The sequence below is a fragment of the Oncorhynchus masou genome, unplaced genomic scaffold (genome assembly GCF_036934945.1).
Source record: "Oncorhynchus masou masou isolate Uvic2021 unplaced genomic scaffold, UVic_Omas_1.1 unplaced_scaffold_3466, whole genome shotgun sequence".
Classification (NCBI taxonomy): Eukaryota; Metazoa; Chordata; class Actinopteri; order Salmoniformes; family Salmonidae; genus Oncorhynchus; species Oncorhynchus masou.
In genome coordinates, this window is record NW_027009875.1 from 1,621 (window position 1) to 23,863 (window position 22,243).

At 44.2% G+C, this 22,243-nt stretch overlaps 1 pseudogene; it reads right to left on the bottom strand.

Moving 5' to 3' along the window:
* Positions 1-344: 344 nt before the first annotated feature.
* Positions 345-22,158, bottom strand: LOC135534475 (perforin-1-like; annotated as a pseudogene).
* Positions 22,159-22,243: the final 85 nt, after the last annotated feature.

Sequence of the window (22,243 nt, forward strand, 5' to 3'; positions counted from 1 at the left end):
AGAATGAGTCTTCGATTAATTGGGTGTTAAATAACTGAGATTCACTGTCAACTTTCGCCCCCCACATCTAGTACAGACTGAATGAAGAAATTGTTAAAAATCGGTGGCTATAGAGTATGCTCAATCAATATTCATATTTACATACAGTATTTAATCGTTTGACAGCCACCGTTTAATTATAAAGGTACAATGTAATTTGTTGAGGTCACAGACAAGCTTTGATGTGAATAATCATTATATAGTCATCTGAACCCTATAAACTCTCTGATTATACATGACAGATAAAGACATTGTGGTGGGGGGGGGGGGGGGGGGGGTGGACCGAGTACCACCAATGAGGAAAACATATTCTAATTATTCCCCTTGTTTCCAACCTGGTTCCTGGTGAGCTGTACAGGCAACAGACCCACTGCCTGGGATGCATTTCCTCCAGTGTGTTGTGAGGGGTACATTATACAGAGATGTACAAGAACCACAGGTACAGAACTGCTGAACTCTGGACAGGAAAGGTAGGGAAGAGGAGCCCACTCTTACTGTAGAGTGGATTAGAGTGGACTGTGGGGGTGGAGGGTGTTGTGGCTCTGAAAGGTTTGTATTTTTCACACTTGTCCCCGGTCAGGTGAGGGTCACAGGTGAGGGTGTACAGGAAATAAACCCCCACCCCCGCTGTTGTTACACCAGAGTTCGTGTGACCCCTGCTCAAGGTCAACGGTACAGGTCAACAGGTTGTCATCTTCATTCACAAGATCGTAATCCCAGACAGCCACGTTTAGACTCAGGTCTTTGTCAAAGGGACCCATGTCAAAGGTAGCATTCCAGACAGGATGGTTGGACGGAATCACATCGGTCTGATGGGACTTGGAACCGTAGGTGACCACAGCAAACCTGTAGCAGGTGGAGAAATAGGAAGTTGGAAACAAACTGAAAAGATTCAAATACCATGACATGCCACAGGAGGGCGATCAAACTCATTCCAAGGAGGACCTTTAATACCCTCAGTGGAATGAGTGAGGAGAGAAAACCCGTAGACACTCGGCCCTCCGTGGAATGAGAGAAGATGGGCTACTCCAGTAGGCACATATTGCTTGCCATCCCAAATGGATCCCTATTCCCTATATAGTGTACAAAGTACACTCTTAGAAAACATGGGTGCTATCTAGAAACTAACAGGGTTCTTTGGCTGCCCCCATAGGAAAGCCCTTTGAAGAACCCTTTTTGGTTCCAGGTAGAAATAATTTGAGTTCACTATAGAAACCTTTACACGGAGTATTCTACATGAAACCAAAAAGGGTTCTACCTGGAACCAAAAAGGGTTCTACCTGGAACCAAAAGGGTTCTACCTGGAACCAAAAGGGTTCTACCTGGAACCAAAAGGGTTCTACCTGGAAAAGGGTTCTCCTATGGGTTCAGCAGAGTAACCCTTTTGGAACCCCTTCAGTTGAAAAAAGTTCCACCATAATTTGCAAATAAATTCATTAAAAATCCTACCATGTGATTTTCTGGATATTTTTCTCATTTTGTCTGTCATAGTTGAAGTGTACCTATGATGAAAATTACAGGCCTCTCTCATCTTTTTAAGTGGGAGAACTTGCATAATTGGTGGCTGACTAAATACTTTTTTGCCCCACTGTATTTCTGCGTAACAACTATGGTAACTAACGTCGCCATGACATCGCCTGCAAGCATGATCAGGGATGAAGGTTTATTATTGGGAGGAGTCATGTCCTTGAGGCCCGTACTGAGTGATTTCCGCTAGCAAAGGCTATATTGGCTGGCTATATTGTAAAAAAGGCTGGCTATATTGTAAAGCTTTTGTTCTTAATTTAAGGTTAGGGTTAGGCATTATTTCATAAGGTTAGGGTTAATTACTAAAGGGTTAGGCATTAGGGCTTTTTAGGCATTAGGTTTAAGTGTGGTTAAGGTTAGGGTTAGGCATTAGGTTTAGCAGTGTGGCTGGTTAGGGTTAGGCATTAGGTTTAGCAGTGTGGTTAAGGTTAGGGTTAGGCATTAGGTTTAGCAGTGTGGTTAAGGTTAGGGTTAGGCATTAGGTTTAGCAGTGTGGTTAGGGTTAGGCATTAGGGTTAGGTATTAGGTTTAGCAGTGTGGTTAGGGTTAGGCATTAGGTTTAGCAGTGTGGTTAAGATTAGGGATAGGCATTAGGTTTAGCAGTGTGGTTAAGGTTAGGGTTAGGCATTAGGTTTAGCAGTGTGGTTGAGGTTAGGGTTAGGCATTAGGTTTAGCGGTGTGATTAAGGTTAGGGTTAGGCATTAGGTTAAGCAGTGTGGTTAGGGTTAGGCATTAGGTTTAGCAGTGTGGTTAAGGTTAGGGTTAGGCATTAGGTTTAGCAGTGTGGTTAAGGTTAGGGTTAGGCATTAGGTTTAGCAGTGTGGTTGAGGTTAGGGTTAGGCATTAGGTTTAGCAGTGTGGTTAAGGTTAGGGTTAGGTTAGGCAGTGTGGTTAGGGTTAGGCATTAGGTTTAGCAGGTTAGGGTTAGGCATTAGGTTTAGCAGTGTGTGGTTAAGGTTAGGGTTAGGCATTAGGTTTAGCAGTGTGGTTAAGGTTAGGGTTAGGCATTAGGTTTAGCAGTGTGGTTAAGGTTAGGGTTAGGCATTAGGTTTAGCAGTGTGGTTGAGGTTAGGGTTAGGCATTAGGTTTAGCAGTGTGGTTAAGGTTAGGGTTAGGCATTAGGTTTAGCAGGTTTAGCAGTGTGGTTAGCAGTGGTTAGGGTTAGGCATTAGGTTTAGCAGTGTGGTTAAGGTTAGGGTTAGGCATTAGGTTTAGCAGTGTGGTTAAGGTTGGTTAAGGTTAGTGTGGTTAAGGTTAGGGTTAGGCATTAGGTTTAGCAGTGTTAAGGTTAGGGTTAGGCATTAGGTTTAGCGGTGTGGTTAGGGTTAGGGCATTAGGTTTAGCAGTGTGGTTAAGGTTAGGGTTAGGCATTAGGTTTAGCAGTGTGGTTAAGGTTAGGGTTAGGCATTAGGTTTAGCAGTGTGGTTAAGGTTAGGGTTAGGCATTAGGTTTAGCAGTGTGGTTAAGGTTAGGGTTAGGCATTAGGTTTAGCAGTGTGGCTAAGGTTAGGGTTAGGCATTAGGTGTAAACTCAGATTTGATGACTTTGTGGCAGTGACAGCTAGTGACCGGTCTGCAGAGCTGTCTCCAGAACAAGATGAATCAACAAAAAACGATAACCTGCATCAGGAATTTCTATTGAAAAAGCAGTTATGGCTCTCATTATTTAAATGATCTTTGGTAAAACTGCAATAAACTTTTGCTCGATAGATGAGTAAAAAAATGGTGTTTACCCTCCACTACACCTCTGTAGAGAACTGAACAGTTTACCTGTGTCTACCCTCCACTACACCTGTTAGAGTACTGAACTGAAATTGTGCAGTAACATAACATACCCTTCAGTGTCTCCTGCTATCCAGTGGTAGTCTCCCACCAGTCCCCAGGCTCTGACCACCGTCACCACCAGTCTTCCCTGTGAGACCATCCTGAGGCAGCAGTTTGAGTCCCGATTAGAGTAACGATGCCCACAGGGCAGTTCCCCGTTGCTCTTCGGGGGGGCGTTCTCCTTCAGGTAATCCTGGACTGCCTCCTTTGTATTTTGAACAAAATGTTAACATATTAATTGACATATAACATATAACCTAAGATCCCGATCTTAGGTTGTATTTATGCATCCTGTGACAAGAATCTCCAATAAACAAACCCACCAGAGGTAATATAATTATATAACAAACAAGGTTCATCAGGTTACGTCAAACTTCTGGGTTTTATTCTCCAACGTTCAAACTCTTTGTAATCTCTGGCCAATAACAACAGAAATTAATAGAATAAAATATCCTTGAAGTGCCTCATGTACTTTATATGTACATATCATATCCTACAAGCCCATGTCAGGTAGTTTTGTGTTTTTAGAATTATCAAATGTGAAGACTTATTTTATCAAATCAATTCTCTATGTGTAATTATTATTGCGTGACTAAACTAATCATGTGAACTTAATTAACTAGGAAGTCGGGGCACCATGGAAAATGTTCAGATTACAAAGTTACAATTTTCTGAATGTAACTCTTCAGATATTTTAATATCTGATCAATTAGTCTTCTATTCATTAATTATTCTTAACCTCACGTCAGTCTCATTTCAAATGTCGTAAAATTCTTGTTTATCTGCACGAACCCAGCCTCTACTATGAATCATCCATACACAAATTGCCATAATTACTAATTTACTAACTAACTAAATAATCACAGAAATACATAACAAACAAACAGGAGATATTGGTTACTAACAATGATAGGGAAGATCCCCTAGTGGGCTAAACAGATATGACGGCTTGGTGGACAAAGGAATGGGGGTGTGGCCTGAGAAAGATGATAGGGAAGATCCCCTAGTGGGCTACACAGATATGACGGCTTGTTGGACAAAGGAATGGGGGTGTGGCCTGAGAAAGATGATAGGGAAGATCCCCTAGTGGGCTACACAGATATGACGGCTTGTTGGACAAAGGAATGGGGGTGTGACCTGAGAGAGATGATAGGGAAGATCCCCTAGTGGGCTACACAGATATGACGGCTTGGTGGACAAAGGAATGGGGGTGTGGCCTGAGAGAGATGATAGGGAAGATCCCCTAGTGGGCTACACAGATATGACGGCTTGGTGGACAAAGGAATGGGGGTGGGGCCTGAGAGAGATGATAGGGAAGATCCCCTAGTGGGCTAAACAGATATGACGGCTTGGTGGACAAAGGAATGGGGGTGTGGCCTGAGAAAGATGATAGGGAAGATCCCCTAGTGGGCTACACAGATATGACGGCTTGTTGGACAAAGGAATGGGGGTGTGGCCTGAGAGAGATGATAGGGAAGATCCCCTAGTGGGCTACACAGATATGACGGCTTGGTGGACAAAGGAATGGGGGTTTCACACTGGGGTTTGCTTAGTCTGAATTGAATTTCATCAAGAGTGGGTTTTATACGTAACAGTAGAAAAGGGCGGTCCATGATGCCTAATGTGATGTCTGGGGGCGGGGCACAATCTACACCCAGAAAGGGCCACGTCATGACACTAGGTAGGTAACCAGCTAAAGGGGAGTGGTTTCTCCTCTCCTAGGCATTCACCAATTAGTACTTCAGTCTCCCCTGGTTTCTCAGTTTGAACCGGCTGTTGTGTCAGTGGCGGTCTCATCGCCAAAACGAAGACCGTCGCCAAAACAAATACGGTTTTGACGAGTTGTTCTGCAGAGTTCTTCGAGGAAGGAAACAGAGGAAGGGTCTCTTACTTAAAATGGCGCCGGAAGGGATAGCTAGCGGGTTTTTTTGGCTCCTAAACAACTGTGCTATTTTGTTATGTTTTTTAAATCGTTTGCAACTCATTTTGTACATCATTTTGCTGCTACCGTCTCTTATGGCTGAAAATAGCTTCTGGACATCAGAACAGCGATTACTCACCTCGAACTGGACAAAGATTTTTTATTTAATGAGTCCGACGCTAAGGATATACTGCTTTGGGAAGAACAGGCCCAAATCCTACTACACCCGGCTCTGATGCTCGTCTAATGGGAGTACAGGAGGGGACCAAGCACGCACCCCTGAGGGGCACCAGTGTTGAGGATCAGCGTGGAAGATGTGTTGTTGCCTAGTGGTTAGAGCGTTGGACTAGCAACCAGAAGGTTGCAAGTTCAAACCCCTGAGCTGACAAGGTACAAATCTGTCGTTCTGTCCCTGAACAGGCAGTTAACCCACTGTTAACCCATTTGTTCTTAATTGACTTGCCTAGTAAAATAAAGGTAAAAAAAATAAATGTGGCTTGGCTTGCAAACTATTACGGACTACAAAGGGGAACCCAGCAACCAGCTGCCCAGTGAAACGCGCCTAACAGGCAAACAAGATGCCTTTTATACTCATTTCAAGGCAAGCAACACTGAAGTATGTATGAGAGCGCTCTCTCCGAAGCCGATATGAGCAAGACCTTTAAACAGGTCAACAATCACGAAGCCGTGGGGCAAGATGGATTACCAGGACGTGTACTCAAAGCATGCGTGGACCAACTGACACGTGTCTTCACTGACATTTTCAACTTCTCCCTGACTGGGTCTGTAAAACCTAAATGTTTCAAACAGGCCACCATAGTCCCTGTAACCAAGAAAGCGAAGGTAACCTGCCTAAATGACTACAGACTGTAGCACTCACATTGTTAGCCATTAAGTGCTTTGAAAGGCTGTTCATGGCTCACATCAACACAATTATCCCAGAAACCCTAGACCCAATCCAATTCGCATACCGCCCCAACAGGTCCACAGATGACGCAATCTCAATCGCACTCCACACTGCCCTCTCCCAGTTGGACAAAAGGAACATCTATGTGATAATGCTGTTCATTGACCATAGCTTAGTGTTCAACAACATTGTCCCCACAAAGCTCATCGCTATGCTAAGGACCCTGGGACTAATCACCTCCCTCTGCAAATGGATCCTGGACTTCCAGGGCGCCCCCGGTTGGTAAGGGTAGGCAACAACACATCTTCCACGCTGATCCTCAACACTGGAGCCCCTCAGGGGTGCGTGCTTAGTCCCCTTCTGTACTCCCTGTTCACCCACGGCTGCAACACCATAATTAAATTTGCTGACGACATAACAGTCACATGATCACCGACAACGATGAGCTTATAGAGAGGAGGTCAGAGACCTGGCAGTGTGGTGGAAGGACAACAACCTCTCCCTCATTGTGAGCAAAACAATGGAGCTGATCGTGGACTAAAGGAAAAGGAGGCCCCCGTGAGCATCGATAGGGCTGTAGTGGAGCGTGTCGGGAGTTTCAAGTTCCTTGGTGTCCACTTCACCAACATGGTTCAAACACATCAATCCAGTCGTGAAGAGGGCACAACAATATCCCCCTCAGGAGACTGAAAATATTTGGCATGGGTCCCCAGATACTCAAAAAGTTATATAGCTGCAACATTGAGAGCATCCTGACCGGTTGACTCACCGCCTCGTATGGCAACTGCTCGACATTTGACCGTAAGGCACTTCATAGAGTAGTTTGTACTGCCCAGTGCGTCACTGGGCCAAGCTTCCTGCCATCCAGGACCTATATACTAGGCGGTGTGAGAGGAAGGCCCAAAAATGTTTCAAAAACTACAGTCACCCAAGTCTAGGTCCAAAAGGCTCCTTAACATCTAGACCCATGAGACTGCTGAGCAATTAATCAAATGGCCACCCGGACAATTTACATTTTCCACCCCCCTTTGTTTTTACACTGCTGCTACTCGCTGCTTATTATCAATGCATAGTCACTTTACCCCTACCCACAGTACATGTACAAATTACCTCAACTAACCTGTAATACCCGCACATTGACTCGGTACCGGTACCTCCTGTATATAGCCTCCTTATTGTTATATAATTTTCTTGTGTTACTTTGTGATAGATTTTTTAAACTTTCATTTATTTAGTAAATATACTATAAATATAGTAAATTTATATTTATTGAACTGCTTTGTTGGTGAAGGAAGTAAGCATTTTACCTATTCTATTCGGCACATGTGACAAATTGCATTTATTTGAATATCTTACCTAGTAATTTTCTTTTGTAGCTTGGGCAACTACAGTTGAAGCCGGAAGTTTACATACACTTAGGTTGAAGTCATTATTTTGGCAAGTCGGTTAGGACATCTACTTTGAGCATGGCACGTCATTTTTCAAACAATTGTTTACAAACAGATTATTTCACTTAGAATTTATTGTATCACAATTCCAGTGGGTCAGAAGTTTACATACACTAAGATGACTGTGCCTATAAACAGCTTGGAAACTTCCAGAAAATTATGTCATGGCTTTAGAAGCTATTGTTAGGCTAATTTACATCATTTGAGTCAATTGGTGGTGTAACTGTGGATTTATTTTAAGGCCTAATTTCAAACTCAGTGCCTCTTTGCTTGACATCACGTGAATATCAAAAGAAATCAGCCAAGACCTCAAAAGAAAAAACTGTAGACCTCCACATGTCTGGTTCATCCTTGGGAGCAGTTTCCAAGTGCCTGAAGGTACCACGTTCATCTGTACAAACAATAGTACGCAAGTATAAACACCATGGGACCACGCAGTCGTCACACCTCTAAGGAAGGAGAAGTATTCGGTCTCCTAGAGAACTTTGGTGTGAAAAGTGCAAATCAATCGCAGAACAACAGCAATGGACTTTGTGAAGATGCTGGAGGAAACAGGTACAAAGTATCAATAACCACAGTAAAACGAGTCCTATATCAATGTAACCTGAAAGGCAGCTCAGGAAGGAAGAAGCCAATGCTCCAAATCCGTCATAAAAAAAACAGACTACGGTTTGCAACTGCACATGGGGACAAACACCGTACTTTATGGAGAAATGTCCTCTGGTCTGATGAAACAAATATAGAACTGTTTGGCCATAATGACCATCGTTTTGTTTGGAAGAAAAGGGGGAGGCTTGCAAGCCAAAGAACACCACTCTGGAAGAAAATGCGTGTCGACGGCCATACCGGATACCAGAAGCCTGGAGGGTGGCGGTCCAGCGGGAAGAGACGACAATGCTAGAGATGGGGGTACTGGAGGAGTCCCACAGTGAGTGGTCTAGCCCTATAGTGCTGGTACCGAAACTGGATGGAACCGTCCGCTTCTGCAATGACTTCCGGGACCTGAATGAGGTCAGTAAGTTTTACCCCAACCCCATACAACTGGTGGATGAACTGATCGACCGCTTGGGTACGGCGAGATACATCAGCACGTTGAACCCGACGAAGGGGTACTGGCAGTTGCCGCTGGCAGCGGCCTCCCAGGGGAAGATGGCCCTCTAGACCCCGGGGGGGGGGGCTACTATCGGGTTATTCCTTTCGGGCTCTAAGGGGCACGAGCGACCTTTCAGTGACTTGTGGACTGCGTCCTGCGGCTGCAAAGTGAGTTCGCGGCTGCTTATTTGGATGACATTGTGCACAGTGACAGTTGGGAGTCCCATCTTTGTGACAGTTGGGAGTCCCATCTTTGTGACAGTTGGGAGTCCCATCTTTGTGACAGTTGGGAGTCCCATCTTTGTGACAGTTGGGAGTCCCATCTTTGTGACAGTTGGGAGTCCCATCTTTGTGACAGTTGGGAGTCCCATCTTTGTGACAGTTGGGAGTCCCATCTTTATGACAGTTGGGAGTCCCATCTTCGTAGGTTACAGGCAGTGGTAGATGCACTAGGGGATGCAGGTCTGACCGCGAACACCCACAAGTTCAAGCTGGGCTACACCGAGGTTGGGTACCTGGGCTATCCGATCGGGAGGGGAAATGTGAAGCTCCAAGAAAAAAGAAAATCGCTGCCATTAGGGAATGGCCGGTCCCCCGATCCAAGAGGCAGGTGTGATCATTCCTGGGGTTAGCAGGCTACTACAGTCGATTTGTACATAACTATGGCACGACTACCCCAGATTGTGTCCTCTGTCCATCGCACTGAGGCGGCATTCCAGGCCCTGAAGGATGCCCTATGTTTGCACTCGGTACTCGTTATCCCGGACTTCTCAATAAACCTCCTGGTCCAGACAGACACGTCTGACACAGGGGTAGGGGCCGTTTTGTCCCAAGAGCAGGAAGGGGAGGAGCACCCAATTATGTATGTCAGCAGGAAGCTCCTCCCGAGAGAGAAGTTGAACTCGATTGTCGAGAAGAAGTGCTTCGCCGTGAAGTGGACACCCTCAAGTATTAACTCCTCGGGAGGAAGTTCACCCTGATCACTGACCACGCCCCCATATGTTGATGATGACACGAATGACCACACCCCCATATGTTGATGATAACACGAATGACCACGCCCCCCATATGTTGATGATAACAAGAATGACCACGCCCCCATATGTTGATGATAACACGAATGACCACGCCCCCCATATGTTGATGATAACACGAATGACCACGCCCCCATATGTCAATGATAACACGAATGACCACGCCCCCATATGTTGATGATAACACGAATGACCACGCCCCCATATGTTGATGACAATAATGACCACGCCCCCATATCTTGATGATAACACGAATGACCACGCCCCCATATGTTGATGACAATACGAATGACCACGCCCCCCATATGTTGATGATAACACGAGGGTAACAGGTTGGTCAAGGTACTTTGTTCATGTAGGTATGGGTAAAGTGACTGAGCATAGATAATAGACAGCAGGTAGCAGCAGTGTAAAATAAATGGAGGGAGGAGGTCAATGTAAATAGCCCATGGGGAGGTCAATGTAAATAGCCCATTTTATTTTTATTTTACTAGGCAAGTCAGTTAAGAACAAATTCTTATTTTCAATGACGGCCTAGGAACAGTGGGTTAACTGCCTGTTCAGGGGCAGAACGACAGATTTGTACCTTGTCAGCTCGGGGATTTGAACTTGCAACCTTTCGATTACTAGTCCAACGCTCTAACCACTAGGCTACCCTGCCGCCCCATGGGGAGGTCAATGTAAATAGGCCATGGGGGAAGATCAATGTAAATAGCCCATGGGGAGGTCAATGTAAATACGCCATGGGGAGGTCAATGTAAATAGGCCATGGGGAGGTCAATGTAAATAGGCCATGGGGGAAGATCAATGTAAATAGCACATGGGGAGGTCAATGTAAATAGGCCATGGGGAGGTCAATGTAAATAGGCCATGGGGAGGTCAATGTAAATAGGCCATGGGGAGGTCAATGTAAATAGGCCATGGGGAGGTCAATGTAAATAGCCCATGGGGAGGTCAATGTAAATAGGCCATGGGGGAGGTCAATGTAAATAGCCCATGGGGGAGGTCAATGTAAATAGGCCATGGGGAGGTCAATGTAAATAGCCCATGGGGAGGTCAATGTAAATCAATGTCAAATAGGCCATGGGGAGGTCAATGTAAATAGGCCATGGGGAGGTCAATGTAAATAGGCCATTGTAAATAGGCCATGGGGAGGTCAATGTAAATAGCCCATGGGGAGGTCAATGTAAATAGGCCATGGGGGGAGGTCAATGTAAATAGCCCATGGGGAGGTCAATGTAAATAGCCCATGGGGAGGTCAATGTAAATAGGCAATTTGATTCATTAACACACATTAACACATTATTATTTGTTGTCAATCCTGTTGCCTAGTTACCCTTACCTACAGTGCCTTGGTACTCGGCCCTCTTGAACTTTGCGACCTTTTGCCACATTTCAGGCTTCAAACATAAAGATATAAAACTGTATTTTTTTTGTGAAGAATCAACAACAAGTGGGACACAATCATGAAGTGGAATGACATTTATTGGATATTTCAAACTTTTTTAACACATCAACAACTGAAAAATTGGGCGTGCAAAATTATTCAGCCCCTTAAGTTAATACTTTGTAGCGCCACCTTTTGCCGATTACAGCTGTAATGGGGTATGTCTCTATCAGTTTTGTACATCAAGAGACATTTTTCCCATTCCTCCTTGCAAAACAGCTCGAGCTCAGTGAGGTTGGATGGAGAGCATTTGTGAACAGCAGTTTTCAGTTCTTTCCACAGATTCTCGATTGGATTCAGGTCTGGACTTTGACTTGGCCATTCTAACAGCTGGATATGTTTATTTTTGAACCATTCCATTGTAGATTTTGCTTTATGTTTTGGATCATTTTCTTGTTGGAAGACAAATCTCCGTCCCAGTCTCAGGTCTTTTGCAGACTCCATCAGGTTTTCTTCCAGAATGGTCCTGTATTTGGCTCCATTCATCTTCCCATCAATTTTAACCATCTTCCCTGTCCCTGCTGAAGAAAAGCAGGCCCAAACTATGATGCTGCCACCATCATGTTTGACAGTGGGGATGGTGTGGTCAGGGTGATGAGCTGTGTTGCTTTTACGCCAAACATAACGTTTTGCATTGTTGCCAAAAAGTTCAATTTTGGTTTCATCTGACCAGAGCACCTTCTTCCACATGTTTGGTGTGTCTCCCAGGTGGCTTGTGGCAAACTTTAAACAACACTTTTTATGGATATCTTTAAGAAATGTCTTTCTTCTTGCCACTCTTCCATAAAGAGAGATTTGTCAATATACGACTGATTGTTGTCCTATGGACAGAGTCTCCCACCTCAGCTGTAGATCTCTGCAGTTCATCCAGAGTGATCATGGGCCTTTTGGCTGCAGATCAGTCTTCTCCTTGTATGAGCTGAAAGTTTAGAGGGACCCAGGTCTTGGTAGATTTGCAGTGGTCTGATACTCCTTCCATTTCAATATTATCGCTGCACAGTGCATGGGATGTTTAAAGCTTGGGAAATCTTTTTGTATCCAATGCTTTAAACTTCTTCACAACAGTATCTCGGACTGGCCTGGTTTGTTCCTTGTTCTTCATGATGCTCTCTGCGCTTTTAAACCTCTGAGACTATCACAGTGCAGGTGCATTTATACGGAGACTTGATTACACACAGGTGGATTGTATTTATCATCATTAGTCATTTAGGTCAACATTGGATCATTCAGAGATCCCACTCAACTTCTGGGAGAGTTTGCTGCACTGAAAGTAAAGGGGGCTGAATAATTTTGCACGCCCAATTTTTCAGTTTTCGATTTGTTAAAACAGTTTGAAATATCCAATAAATGTCGTTCCACTTCATGATTGTGTCCCACTTGTTGTTGATTCTTCACAAAAAAATACAGTTTTATATCTTTATGTTTGAAGCCTGAAATGTGGCAAAAGATCGCAAAGTTCAACCGAATACTTTCGCAAGGCACTGTACATGTACATATATACTTCAGTTCCCTCATACCCCTGAACATTGACTCTGTACTGGCACCCCCTGTATATAGCCATGTTGTCTTTACTCATTGTGTATTTATTCCTCAACCCACAGGGGGGTCCCATTACAGGTATCACTTGAACATATGTAAGACATGGCAAGATGTGTAGAATGGCAGGAAATCTGCTTTAAAACGGCAAAATGTTCTCTCCGCTAACAACAGGGATGTGAGCAGTTTGGGGTTGCATGGCTGGGGGTTTGTTTACAACACCGACAAATGACAATATCAAGCCAGACCTTTGCCACCTAGAAAAATGTGTGTGCCTGGACCTTATTATTTCACCTACCAGGTCTAAATCAGGACCTGATTAGAGGGCAAGAAAGAAAAAAAGCTGTGGAACTGGCTTCAAGGTCCAGATATGATTTTGAGTGAAATATCAACAACCAAAGGTTACCTTCACTCCCTGCTGGACAGCCGTGTTGGGTGTTAGCAGATGCAGAGGCGTTAGAGAATAGTAGATTACATCCGGAAAGTTCTTCAAGGTTCTCATCCAACTATGGAAACCCACTGAGTCGTTACGGTTGAGTGACAGCTCCCCGGCCAACCAGAGCCTCCACCACCATGGTGTGGTGGCTGAGGAAGCTGGAGCTGTAGGAGGTCTTCGAGTCGTGGTTGTCCAAAACTTTGGAGCACCTTTCGTCACTAGAGGAAACAGATATCCCAGCGTTTACCTTAAAGCCCCTGGACAAGCAGGATTCCACCTGAGAGATGGAATACAGAGCCATATATTCAGAGAGTTGTTTATAAGGTTTCTTCCATAAAAGACTGATGCATTTACTCCGTGGGCAATGTTAATCAATGGAGTTTTTGAATGTAACTAAACGTCTAGAAATACATGCAAAAAAATCTTGTGTTGTAGGTTTTCGCTCTAATCTGGTACACCTGATTCTAATAATTAGCTGGTTGATGAGCTGAATTAGGTTAGTTACAACTGGGGTGGAGGAGTGAAAACATACAGGAGGGACAGTTCTCCAAAAAACTGGGTTGGAGAGCAATAGACTAGATAGATGTAAACATACAGGAGGGTATCTCTCCAGGAACAGGGTTCAAGAGCCCTGATCTAACAGTACACGGCTCTGGTTCTATGTAATGATTACAGATTGCTGTTTGAATTCCTGTAGCTTCCTTTAATGGAAAATGTCCTCTATTACAACAGGCATTGAGAGTAAGTACGTCACCTGCTTTGTAGAGAGGCCACTATGTGAGGCCTGACAGGTGTGTATTGCTGTGGTCAGCGTCAGCCGGCCTCCCAGGTCAACTTGGCGGATGTAGTGAGTCCCATAGGTGTCTATGAGCCGGCGGTACTGGGCCTTGGAAGCCTTAGAGTATGAACTCAGACGATCAATGTCCTTACGGAACTCATCGCTGAGAGTTGGAGTGTTTGGCGTGCGATAACTGGAACACAGGAATTAGCATATCAGATGTGAATTCAAATACGACACAGAGACGACCTTGATCTACAATTGGTTGACCCTTTCTCAGCCTATAGCGCACAGAAGCAATGGTCCTTTCAACATTTTGGTGGGTGTCGCGGTAACAGCAGGTCACATACAAAAAAATCCAATTAAACTTGAATGTGTTACAAATCGGATCTCAAAAGATCAGATTCCATGTATTTTGTTGTTGTTGCAGTTCACATATTGGGGAAAAGATCAGATGTGTATCAGATATGCCAATACATCGGAACTGTGGTGACTATGTGAACAAAGCCTTTATGAAATGAAGACCCTTATGGAAAATTCACGTGATTTCACATTTTGATTTTCGCATTTTGCACAACTTTTTTTTTCAGATACAATTTCTCATGTGAAATCATGTGAAACTGTGTGTTTTTGGAGCACTTCAGATGTCGATTTTTATATACAACCTTTCACATGTGGATTCACATTTTCACGAGATGCCCTGTTCGTCACTATGAAACATAAACAGATCTTTTAACATAGCGTTTTCAACTTACATACTGGGCATTCTGAAAGTATTCAGACCCCTTGACTTTTTCCACATTTTGTTACATTACAACCTTATTCTAAAATGGATCAAATTGATTTAAACACAATAGCCCATAATGACAATGCAAAAACTGTTTTTTAGACATGTTTGCAAATGTATACAAATAAAACGGAAATATTACATTTACATAAATATTCAGACCCTTTACTCAGTACTTTGTTAAAGCACCTTTGGCAGCGATTACAGCCTCGAGTCTTCGTGGGTATGACGCTACAAGCCTGGCATACCTGTATTTTTGGGATATTCTCCCATTCTTCTCTGCAGATCTTCTCAAGCTCTGTCAGGTTAGATGGGGAGCGTTGCTGCACAGCTATATTCAGGTCTTGCCAGAGATGTTTGATCTGGTTCAAGTCTGGCTGGGCCACTCAAGGGCATTTAGACACTTTTCCTGAAGCCACTTCTACGTTGTGATGGCTGTGTGCTCGTAGTCCTGTTGGAAGGTGAACCGTCGCCCCAGTCTGAGGTCCTGAGCTAAAGCAGGTTTTCATCAAGGATCGCTTCGTACTTTGCTTTGTTCATCTTTCCCTCAATCCTGACTAGTCTCCAAGTCCCTGTCCCTGCCGCTGAAAAACATTCCCACAGCATGATGCTGCCACCACTATGCTTCACCGTAGAGATGGTGCCACGTTTCCTCCAGATATGACACTTGTCATTCAGGCCAAAGAGTTCAATCTTGATTTCAACAGACCAGCGAATCTTGTTTCTGATGACCCGAGAAACCTTAGGTTCCTTTTGTCAAACTCCAAACGGGTTGTCATGTGCATTTTAATGAGGAGTGGCTTCGGTCTGGCCACTACCATAAAGGCCTGATTGGGGGAGTGCTGCTGTTACTGTAATTTAAATATACCAATGTGTTTTCATTAATTGAATTCCCTTAATCTATTTTATGAGAATTTGTAAGATTCTTGTTTGCATAAAATAGACGGAGACCAGTCTTATCAATAATAGGTAACATAATTTATTCTCGGAGCGCGTTGCCATGCTACCACGAGCAACAGTTTATATACAATAACATGACGTCATTTCATTGCTTAAAAAATGAATCTCCTCCTCCAGACCGGGACAAAGGGAACTTTAAAGGTTCATTCTGAGTTCATTCTGACCCACTAGCACATACACAGGACACACAACACAGCTGAATTAACTTTTGACTCCTCACCATTATCGATCCCCACTTAGCTGACAGTTCTAATTAACAGAAAACCTAGGAATGCACTCACTGTCTTATCTACAACACCCCAGAGCTCAGTTTCGTCGGTTCAACCATAGGTTAACTACCTTATCTGTTTACTTAATCCACAAACCATTCCTTTCTTCCTAGTTGGAATGGTGTTCATTAACTTTAATTAATCATTGACCGTGTCACACAATCCCTTCTTATGAACTCATATTGTTAATCAGATATAATAAATCAGAGTATAAGTTTACTTCGTTACAGTTCCATTTAAGATGATTTGTTCAGTCATTTAATCATAATTTTCCTAACAGCTGCAGAGAGGTTTGTCCTTCTGGAAGGTACTCCCATCTCCGCAGAGGACCTCTGGAGCTCTGTCAGAGTGACCATCTGGTTCTTGATCACATCCCTGACCAAGGCTCTTCTCCCTCGATTGATCAGTTTATCCTGGTGGCCACCTCTCAGAAGAGTCTTGGTGGTTACAAACTTACTCCAAATTTCTTCCGCCTCCTGAGTTTGAAGAGGAGCTGTTGCGCCTTCTTTACCACACTGTCTGTGTGGGTGGACAATTTCAGTTTGTCAGTGATATGTACTCCGAGGAACTTAAAACGTTCTACCGACTCCACTGCTGTCCCGTCGATGTGGATGGGGGGGGGGGATGCCCCCTCTGCTGATTCCTGAGGTCCACGATCATCTCCTTTGTTTTGTTGATGTTGAGTGAGAGGTTGTTTTCCTGACACCACACTCCGAGTGCCCTCACCTCCCCCTGTAGGCTGTCTCGTCATTGTTGGTGATCAAGCCCACTACTGTTGTGTCGTCTGCAAACTTGATGATTGAGTTGGAGGGGTGCATGGCCATGCAGTCATGGGTGAATAGGGAGTACAGGAGGGGACTGAGCACGCACCCTTGTGGGGTCCCAGTGTTGAGGATCAGCGGAGTGGAGATGTTGTGTCCTACCTTCACCACCTGGGCGCAGCCTGTCAGGAAGTCCAGGATCCAATTTCAGAGTGCGGGGTTGAGACCCAGGGCCTCAAGCTTAATGATGAGCTTGGAGGGTACTGTGAATTTAAATGCTGAGCTATAATCAATTAACAGCATTCTTACACAGGCTTTCCTCTTGTCCAGATTGGACAGGGCTGTCTGATGGCAATTGCATCGTCTGTGGACATATTGGGGCGATATGCAAATTGAAGTGGGTCTAGGGTGGCAGGTAAGGTGGAGGTGATATGATCCTTGACTAGTCTCTCAAAGCAATTCATGATGACAGAAGTGAGTGGTAAGGGGCTATAGTCATTTAGTTCAGTTATTTTTGCCTTCTTGGGTACAGGAACAATGGTGGCCATCTTGAAGCATGTGGAGACAGCAGACTTGGATTGGGAGATTTAATTTCTCTGGGATGTTTTCCAACCAAGGAGAGGTGTCACAAAAGTCAGAAATAGCGTTAAAAAGAATCACTTAACTTTGACGATCTTCATCTGATGGCACTCCCAGGTCTCCATGTTAGAAAATAAATGTTTGTTTTGTTCGATAAAGTTCATCTTTATGTCCAAATACCTCCTTTAAAATTTGCGCATTTAGTCCAGTAATCCAAATGCACAAAGTGCGGGCACAAAGTCCAGATGAAAGTCCAAAAAGTTCCAATAAAGTTCGTAGAAACATGTCAAACGATGTATATAATCAATCGTTAGGATATTTGTATCATAAATCTTCAATAATTTTCCAACTGGACAATTCTGTCATTAGAAAGGAAAGGGAACGGAGCTCGCGCTCATGGCCACGCCTGAGACTAAACTAAAGGCTTTCAGCCTGTTGAAACAGCTCTTATTCGCTCCCCTTTCACAATACAAGCCTGAAACAACATCTAAAGACTGGTGACATCTACTGGAAGCCTTAGGAAGTGCAATCTGACCTCATAGACAAAGGATATTGGCCTTGTGAGGGTTAATCACTTTTTTTTAAACTCAGATTTCCCACTTCCTGGTTGGATTTTTCTCAGGTTTTTGCCTGCCATATTAGTTCTGTTATACTCACAGACATTATTTTAACCGTTTGAGAAACTGTAGAGTGTTGTCTATCCACATCTACTAATTATATGCACATTCTAGCTTCTGGGCCCTGAGTAACAGGCAATTTACTCTGGGCACGCTTTTCATCAAAATGTCCCAATGCTGCCCCCTATCCCAATGAAGTTAATATCTCCGTAAATACAACAGCCAGCAGGTCTGTACATGCTTTGAGGATGCGGCTAGGGATGCCATTTGGGCCGGCAGCCTTGTGAGGGTTAGCACGTTTAAATGTCTTACTTACGTCGGCCAGGAGAGAACCCACAGACCTTGGTAGTGGGCCGCATCGGTGGCACTGCAGTATCCTCAAAGTGGGCAAAGAAGGTGTTTAGTTTGTCTGGAAGCAAGACGTCGGTGATCGCGACGTGGCTGGAAGTTAGAGTAACAATGGTCCAGTGTTTTTCCAGCGCTACAGTGGATATGCTGATAGAATTTAGGTAGCATTGTTCTCAAATTAGCTGTTTTTAAATACCCAGCTACAATAAATGCAGCCTCATGATATATGGTTCCCAGTCTGCATAAAGTCCAGTGAAGTTCCTTGAGGGCCATCGTGGTATCGGCTTGAGGGGGGATATACACGTCTGTGACAATAACCGAAGAGAATTATACGGTGGATATTTGTTTATGAGGAATTCTTGGTCAGGTGAACAACAGGACTGGAGTTCCTGTATGTTGATATAATTACACCATGAGTTGCCCTTCTTCTTCCCAGAGAGATGTTTATTCCTGTCGGCGCGATGCACTGAAAATCCAGGTGGCTGTACCGACTCCGACAACAAATCCCGAAAGAGACATGTTTTCGTGAAACAGAGTATGTTACAATCCCTGATGTCTCTTTGGAAAACAACCCTTGACCTGATTTCGTCGACTTCGTTATCTAGTAATATGCTCAGAAGCGGTGGGTGGTGGCACTCCTCAGAAGTCTCAATAGAAGACCGCGACTTTGTTTAGGGTCGACGTCTGAAATCAATTCAAAGGATCCGTTTCTGGAAAGTCGTATTCCTGGTCGTAATGCTGGTAAGTGATTCAGGAGTAACATTAAAGTAACATTAAAGTAACATTAAAACAAATTATACAACAATACAGAAAACTCTCAAACTGCTGAAATAAGTAAATTAAATCAACGATGACAGAGAGAATAGTCAGATTAACTGACAGCAGGGCAGATGGTACTCTTTTGATAAGTGCAGAGATGTATTATAGATACTGAATGTGTAGTTATCCTCTTCTGTAATACACGTGATTTCCAGTGTTCTGTGTTATGTATGAAACTCATGCATAACGTTAACATAACTTTAATAATGTTACTGAAATGAAACTCATACATAACGAAACTCATACATAACCTTCATGTTAATTCATAATGTTAGTCCATTATGTAGAGTAATTAAACATAATAAACACCATTCCAGCTAGGTTGGTGAGGAATGGGTTGTGGGTTTTAAGAAAACAAAGAGGGTCATTAACCTATGTTTGAACCGACTCAACTATAACTCTGGGGCGTTTAGATAAGACAGTGCGAGCCTCCCTAGGTTTTCCTTTATCTGGAACTGTCTGCTAAATAGTGATAGATAATGGTGCGACTTCAGACAGAAGTTAATCTTGATATAGTGTGTGCGCTAGTGGGTTGGAATGAACTTTTGAACCTGCTTCGTCTTGGTCGAGAGGAGGAGATTCATTCTATAACCAATGACTTCATATTTTGTATATAAACTGTTGTTCGTGGATCTATGGCAGTGCGCTCCGAGAATAAATACTATTATCTAATTTTGATAAGACTGGTCTCTGTCTATTTTATGCAAAAAAATAATCTTACAAATTCTTAGAAACAGACAGAGAGATTTTAATTAATGAACACATAAAGGAATTATGAAATTCCTGTGACAGTTCTCACTGCACTTTGACCTGCATGGGCTAAGAGAGATTTAAGAGGTTAAGCAGCTATTAAAACATGCACCACTTAGCCCAGGGCTAGCTGGTCCTGTTCCATAGGAGGGTTAGCACTGTCTTTTCAGAGCAAGCCAATCCCTTCCTCCAACCTAAAACAATCGTTCCAGAATATTCTGGAAATGTATCTTATATTCTCAGCACAGTAAATTCTCTGGGGGTTTTTTTCCAGGGAAGCAAGGATGTTTTTTGGGATGTTCTCAGAACGTTTTGTCATGATACCGTGGAAGTTTTGTCTAGTTCCCGGTTTGTTCCAAGGATGTCCCCGAAGGCGTTTTTATGACGTTCTTGGGATGCAGTTGCATGATCCCCTGGAGGTTTTTGTCTAGTTCACGTTTTTTTCCCCCCAGGGAAGCAAGGATGTTCTAAGAACATTTTGTCATGGTTCCCTGGAGGTACTGGTAAAATAAAATCACATGGGATCATGTTGTTTTCACATTTTTTTTCATTTTTTTTGTGTCACCTGTTACAACATTTCACATGTGATCTTATGTGATATCTGTAAGGGAAGCTCTATAAAAGATGAACAGATCATCGTTATTATTGTTATTATTACCTGTAGTGACGGCAGCGGAGATTCTGTGAGAAGAAAGAGTGGAGGTCCTCTTTGGTCTTGGTCGTGGCAAAGATGGCTACATCCGACTGGGACCCTCCCATCTCTATGCTCGCGCCCACGTCCTTCTCCACACTCACAATCACCGGTCCCACAGGTACACTTACAGACACCTTCGCCTCCTTACTCAAACCCCCCTTCCATTTTGTAGAGATCTCGTTAGTAGTGGACTGTGCCAGGTTACTGGAGGAGAGGAGGCGAGGATAGATGAGGAGAGGAGAGCAGAGAAGAGGTGAGGAGAGGAGATGTTTACTGTCCAATTTCCATCAAGGAAACAGTCAGAAACCACCCTACTCACCTGACAGAGGCATGAGAGTGGCTGGAGATAACCTCAGTACAGTGGCTGTAGGACCTCCAGTCTACAACAGACAGGGGTATTTTCTGCAGCTCGTTCCCCTGTAGGGGGTTACTACACAGTGTACAGGTTTTACTGGGGGACAGGTAGGTCTTCAGGTCGATCAGGTAGGCCCCTTTACGTTTCAGGGTCACCACGTCAAACCCCTCCCCTGCCAGGTTGTGACCGGGGACAAAGGGTGCAGAGTCACACTGGGATTGGCTGGCAGTACGACAGGAGAGGGCGGAGTCCAGTTGAGAAAGCAGAAGGAGGAGAGGAAGGGAGAAGAGGGGAGGGGCTGATAAGGGCATTACTGAACTAAAGGGAGGGAGGCAAGGGAGGAGAGAGAGAGAGAGAAAAAGGAGGAGAGCGAGTATGGGAGGAGTAGGGAAGAAAATGGCAGAGATAGAAGGGATAAGAGAAAGTGAGAGGTTTGGGGGAGAGAGAAGGGATGAGACAAAGTGAGAGGTTTGGGGGAGAGAGAAGGAGAGAGAGAAGGGATGAGAGAAGGAGAGAGAATGAGAGAGAATGAGAGAGAAGGGATGAGACGAAGTGAGAGGTTTGGGGGAGAGAGAAGGAGAGAGAAGGAGAGAGAAGGAGAGAAGGAGAGAGAAGCGATGAGACAAAGTGAGAGGTTTGGGGGAGAGAGAAGGAGAGAGAAGGAGAGAAGGAGAGAGAAGGGATGAGACAAAGTGAGAGGTTTGGGGGAGAGAGAAGGAGTGAGAAGGAGAGAGAAGGAGAGAGAAGGGATGAGACAACGTACGAGGTTTGGGGGAGGGAGAAGGAGAGAGAATGAGAGAGAGAAGGGATGAGAGAAAGTGAGAGGTTTGGGGGAGAGAGAAGGAGAGAGAAGGAGAGAGAAGGAGAGAGAAGGGATGAGACTGTTTAAACTCCATGTTGTGAAACACTTTGTGACTTGAAATGAAACCACTATATACAGTGGGGTTATGGTGCATTCAGGAAGTAATGAGACCCATTGAAATGAAACCACTATATTCAGTGGGGTTATGGTGCATTCAGAAAGTATGTAATTAATTTGTTACGTTACAGCCTTATTCTAAAATTGATCAAATAAAATAATTCTCATCATTACCCTGTAATGACAAAGCAGCCCCTGCTCCTACATCGCTGGCATCAGTGTACAAAGCAGCCCTGCTCCTATATCGCTGGCATCAGTGTACAAAGCAGCCCCTGCTCCTACATCGCTGGCATCAGTGTACAAAGCAGCCCTGCTCCTACATCGCTGGCATCAGTGTACAAAGCAGCCCTGCTCCTACATCGCTGGCATCAGTGTACAAAGCAGCCCTGCTCCTAGA